A 6,201-nucleotide genomic window follows, 5' to 3' on the forward strand; every position below is an offset into this window, starting at 1 on the left:
ACTTTCGAAAACCACTTTCAACAATATTCCATAAATTTAAATCCAACGAATGCAAGAAAACACTCATTCGAGTTTTCCAATAAGTGTAGTCCATCCCTTTGAACATGGCAAGACGAACGATTGAAAAGCTCTCTTGAAGACCAAAAAGAGCCATTTCTCTTATGTGTTAACCCAAATGAGAAATAATGTGGCTCTAATACAAACTATTATGAACGATTCGGCAACAAGAGGGGGGGGGGGGGGTTGAAATTAGTGCAACGAATAAAAACATCAGTTTAGAAAAACTTCATTCGATTAAAATCTATTTTGGAAAGATGTTAACTTGAAACATGTTTATATGAGTGTGCACCTAGAGTAATGAGGAAGTATGGTAGTTTGCAATAAATGTAAATAGCAAAGTAGAAATGTAAACGGAGTTACAATGGTTCAGTCATCGTGACCTACATCCACTCCGATAATTCCTCTTTCATCGAGGCCATCGACATCCACTAAAGATCATCCTTCAATGGGTGAAGATCAACTACCCTTACAACTTGATTCTCCTTTTGACAGGTTCAGGAGAGATCCTTTACAACCCCCCTTCACTCCTCTCTTAAGCAAGACTAACACTTTAGAGTTTGAGGAGTTCACACAAGATTACAATAACTTTTTTTTTTATTTTTGCTATTAGTTGTGTGTATGTTAACCAAGGATAAGAGGGGTATTTAAAGTCCTTAAGTGGATCCAAACTTGGAGCATAAAAATATCTCATCCCCGGTTTTCGGGGTATTGGCGGTACCACCGCTTATGCTGCTGGTACCACCGCCAATGCTTTTTGACATTAGGCAATACTATCACCTAGTCTGGTAGTACCATCATCTAGTAGATTATGTCTGGGCAGTACCACCACCTGACATTGACACAGGGTGGTACCACCGCTTGACATAGTCTCCGAGACTATGCCATGACGGTGCCACCTGTTGTGTCATTGTTTGGGCCTTTAATTGTGCCCAACACAATCTATCCATGGGCCCAATGGCCCCTAATTAGGTTGGCCTAATTCCAATCCTAATTATGTGCTAACTATGAAATTTAAGGCATACACTAAGTAAATCTGGTCCGGTTAGTCTAGGTTTCTTCCGTCGAGCTTCTAGCGATCTTCTAACGAACTTCCGACAATCTCTCGGTAATGTTCCAATGGACTACCGACAAGCTCCTAGACTTCATGATGATATTCTTGGAGAGTTCCGATAAGCTTCTTTAGTAAGCTCTTGGACTTCTTGGTCAATTTTGGTAGAACTTTCGACGAACGTCTAGACTTCCGATGAACTCTCGAACTCCCAACGAAATCTCGTCCTTGATTCCAGGACTTCATTTTTTTTTATGCCTTGATCACTATCATAGTTAATCCTGCATAAATAAAACATACTTCAATCTAGATAATTATTACAAAGCTTGAATCATGTTGTCCGACATGTCATTGGTCCATCAACGCTTCGTCTGATTCTTCGGCGCATCATCCTCTCTTATGGCCTATTGCCTAATCAGCCAGTTGACCTCCGCAACTCCGATTTTCTTAGTGCAATTTTTGCTCTTCTTGGCCCGATGCCAGAACCCATGGCCTGATGCATTCTATCTATACGTCGATCGATCCTTCGGCTCGACATCCAATCTTTTGATATATTTTTCTCTAGCCCAATATGATTCTTCTTGCTTTAATTATCTCTCCCTAATCGAAGCTTCCTATATCACTCAAAATACATATAAAATTATAAACACTATCAATTGGTTTCATCATCAAAATCTAAGATTTAATAGTTTTCTCTTTTATAGGTCTTGAGGGACCATAAGTGGTTTCGGGGATGCTAACCTTTGCAGATGGATACGCAAGAGTGCCACACGACTTAGGCAAAACCAGCTAAGTCTATTATAGTCCACTCTGGATTCCTCTTCCCTCGAGGCCATTGGCTTTCATTACCGATCTTATTTTCAATGGGCGAAGATTAACTACCCATGTTACAACTTTTTCTCATTTTCACTAGCCTAGGAAAGAATCTTCATGCCTCTCTTTTACATGAAAACCTCACACCTCCCTTAGAATGACTTCTAAATTTAGGGAGAAAGAGACTCAACACTTTTCAAGAGAGTTTACATACTTTAAATCATAAGGTTTTCATGCTTTTTTTCTTGCTTCATCAAGCAAGTATAAATGGGGTATTTATAGACCTCAAATGATATAAAAAATAAAGTCAAAAATTTAAATCTCTAGGTTTTCAAGGTATTGGCAATACTACCACTTGCACCGGGTGGTATTACCGCCATACAGGGCTTGGGTTCTAGCGGTACCATTGCTTGTTTGGGCAGTACTACTGCTTATAGCTTGGGAACCCAATGCTAGTCATAAGTGCCCTGCAAGCTAATCATATTAGTGATGACATGTATGACTTGATATGCACTCTTTTTATTTATTATTTACTTGATATTTTTCTCTCTTTATATTCTCAGTTGTATATATTATGATGTCTCTGAATTTGTGCAATGGGAATCTAATTATGATGAGATCACGATAATGAAATTGATTCACCTTTAAATATAAACCCTAAATAATCTTGGTCATAGGTTACTTGAGAGAGACATTGAGATAACCGGATAGACGAATATACTATATACTCATCCATATGATAGAGGTGATTGGGCTCATAGTTGCTAGTGTGGGGACACTATGGAAATAGTGCAAGTGTGTTAAGAACGAGTCGACAATAAGAGGGGGGGGGGAATAGTCCATATGAAATCAATTCGGTGCATCGTCCTCTTTTGCAGCCTTTTGCCCAATCGGCATGTTAACCTCCGCAACTCCGATCTCCTTGGTGCAATGTCCATTCCTTCGGCCCGATGCATGAATTCACGGCACGAGTCTTCTGTTGACATGTTAATCGATCCTTCGGCCTGACGTCCAATCTTCTGACAAGTTCACTCTGGCCCATTATGATTCTTCCTACTTTAATTAATTTGTCTCTCCTTAATTGAAGCTAGTCCTGCGTCACTCAAAAACACAGATTAGATCACAAACTCATCAATTGATTTCATCATCAAAATCTAAGATTCAACAATCTCCCCCTTTTTTATGATGACAGAGTTAACCTTAACTCCCCCTATCAATATGTCATATTGTTCAACATGATACACATTAATGCTTCTTAAAAACATTCATAGGATCATCATTAAATTTAAATCTATCATTTTATTCTATTAACATAAAACATGTAATTTTCATTATCATTTTCAAAATTACTAGCATGATCATAATTTTTGTATTTTTATTTTTAAACATGTAATTTTCAAGAAAAATATTTATTCTAAATAAAAAAGTAAATAAATCATGAAAACCATCAAGTAATTTTGAAATAAATTAGGGGGATTTCGATTACCTCATCGTTGAAAGCGGTTAAGGCATAGTTTGCCACCTCGCCTTTGTTGATTTTTTCCTCGTCGTCGGAGGAGCTCAATTCATCCCAATTTGTGTTCTTCTTCTTGCATTCAAAGCAAGAGTTGCATTGTTTTTGTTCTTTAATTTTTATTTCATTAATTTTTTAAATTTCATTGTGAGTTCTATTAGGATCGGAGTGGCACTAAGAGGGAGAGGGGGGGGGTGAATTAGTACAGTGGATTAAAACTCGTAAGTTTGAAAATGATTTCGTAAATGCGTAGAGATTTCGATTCGATAAAGAATGACTTAGTAAAAGTAGCTCGAGAAAAGTAAGGAGATGAAAACCAAAAGCTTGCTGCTATGTAAATAAAGGTTTCCGAAAGGTAAACACTCACACATTCAAGGAACACACCAATTTAAAGTGGTTCGGTCAAATAACCTACATCCACTTGCGAAGCCTTCTTCGATGAGGCTCCCAACTTTCACTAGCAAATCACTTTAAAGGGGAAGGATAAATACTCCTCTTATAACCTTTTACAAGTGGTTCACACTCTTACAGATTTTTCAAAGAGAAAGAGGGAGGTGAACACTAAAGCTATTGAAAATAAGACTTACTAAAGACTTTGCTAAGGCTTTTTCAAAATCTCTAACTTCTCAAAAGGTGTCTTCTCTGCTTAGAATTGAGAGGTATTTATAAGCCCCAAGATGATTCAAATTTCGGCTCCAAATTTGAATTGCTTTTGGGTTTCCCGGTGCTGGCGCTGCCACTACCTGTCAGTATCTGACATTAACAGTGTACTAGCAGTGCCATCACCTATCAGTGTCTGACATTGATAATGTACTAGCGGTGCCACCGCTGGAAATCTCGGATTCTGGGTGGTGCCACCGCCTAGTCCGGCCGGGTGCTGGGCGGTGCCACTGCCCAGTCCAGTGGTACCACTGCCCGACCTTTCGGGTTTTGGGCGGTGCCACCGCCCAACCTTACAGGTCATTGGTTGGGCTCCTAATTTGGCCCAAACCAGTATGTATTAGGGCCTAGTTTGCCCCTTACCAGGTTATAGGATTAACCCTTAATCCTAACCCTAATTACATGCAAACTACAAAATTAAGACATAGTCCGGCAATGTCGAGTTTCCTTCCGGTGGGCTTTTCGGCGAATTTCAGCAGGCTTTCGATACACCCTCGGATTTTATCCGGCGGACTACTCCCAGCAAGCTCCTGGTCTTGTGGCGAGTTCAGCGAGTCTTTGGCAAGTAGCTGAACCTTCTCGGTGATCTCCGCGAACCTCCGATGATCTCTTTGGCGGACTTCTGAAAACTTCGACAAGTCCCCGATTTCTTCTCGGTTGGTTCCGACAACACTTCCGCCGAATCTTCGGACTCTCGGCGGACTCTCGAACACCCATCGAACTTGACTCCAGTAGACTTTGCTTCATTTCTTCAATCTATCGTAGTTAATCCTGCACACTTATCTCAATAATATGGTTTAGATCTATTAACCCATCAATTGGTTTTATCATAAAAATCTGAGATTCAATAATCTCCCCCTTTTTAATGATGACAATCAATTGATGACGGAGTTAAACATAACTCCCTCTATCTAAATACCATATAATGAGAAGATAAAAATACTTGAATTCAATCTCTTTGAATTTAAGCCTAAACTGATAAGTTTTATCCGTTGAACTTATCGTTATTTTCAATAAGCATAAGCAAATACAAAACTTTGTATTTCTTATAATTTCAAGTTATAAAAGTTATTTTCAAGTCGAATGATAAAAGACAATTATTATTTCGACAAGAGATATGAACTATCAACATAAATCTCATGATATAAATGTAAGCCATGATTTGATATGATCATGACATGAAACGACAACCAATCTAAAAATTTTCATATTGTGATATTCTCAAAAAGTTTTGCGATGCATATAAGATATTTTTGTAATGCATATAAGACATTTGCATTACACAACATATTAGCTTTTGCAATTCATATAAGTCATGCTATAACATTTCGATGCATATAAGACATTTGCATTACACAAGCTTTTGCAATTCATATAAGTCATACTATCGCATTGGCACAAGTTATCAATCTTTTGCTCATTTTTCTCCCCCTTTGTCGTCAACAAAAAGGAGATGAGACTTTAAGCATATAATTTGTGATCATGAAAAGGAGTTCAGCATAAAGATCGATCATTCAGCATTCATTAGATTATACAAAATTCATCTTATAACAACAAGTTCAGCATTCGTCCAAAATTCATATTATTAGAAAGAAAATCAGCATTTATCAAAACTTAATAGCATTCAAAAGAAAATCAGCATTCATCCAAACTTCATATCATTTGAAAGAAAATCAGCATTGCTTTGTACAAAAAGAACAAAGATGGCAAAGCTTTAACTTGGCATTAAGAGTAATTATATAAGGATCGCTTGTCAAGGTAACAGAATAAGAAAGCATATTGATTAATCCTTAGGAGGAAATCTATAGTTCTTCTTATACATGGCATATATCGTTTGATTCATTTGTCACAGTTCCCTCAAAATTTTAACTTGCTGAGATTGAATTTGCTCTTATTATGATTTGAGTTGCTCTTGTTGTGATTTGATCTGATGCAATTCTGCCATAATGAGATCTTCAGAGGATGAAGTAGGAGTAGATTCTAAAGGTGCTACACTAAAGGGACTAGGAGGAGGAGATTCATTTCCCCTAAAAATTGGTGTTTCGGGGTGTTCGATTGGTGGGGAAACTGGATCAGTCCTTCTAGGTTGCTTAACCCAAATACCATT

The sequence above is a fragment of the Musa acuminata genome, chromosome BXJ3-8 (assembly GCF_036884655.1).
Source record: "Musa acuminata AAA Group cultivar baxijiao chromosome BXJ3-8, Cavendish_Baxijiao_AAA, whole genome shotgun sequence".
Lineage (NCBI taxonomy): Eukaryota > Viridiplantae > Streptophyta > Magnoliopsida > Zingiberales > Musaceae > Musa > Musa acuminata.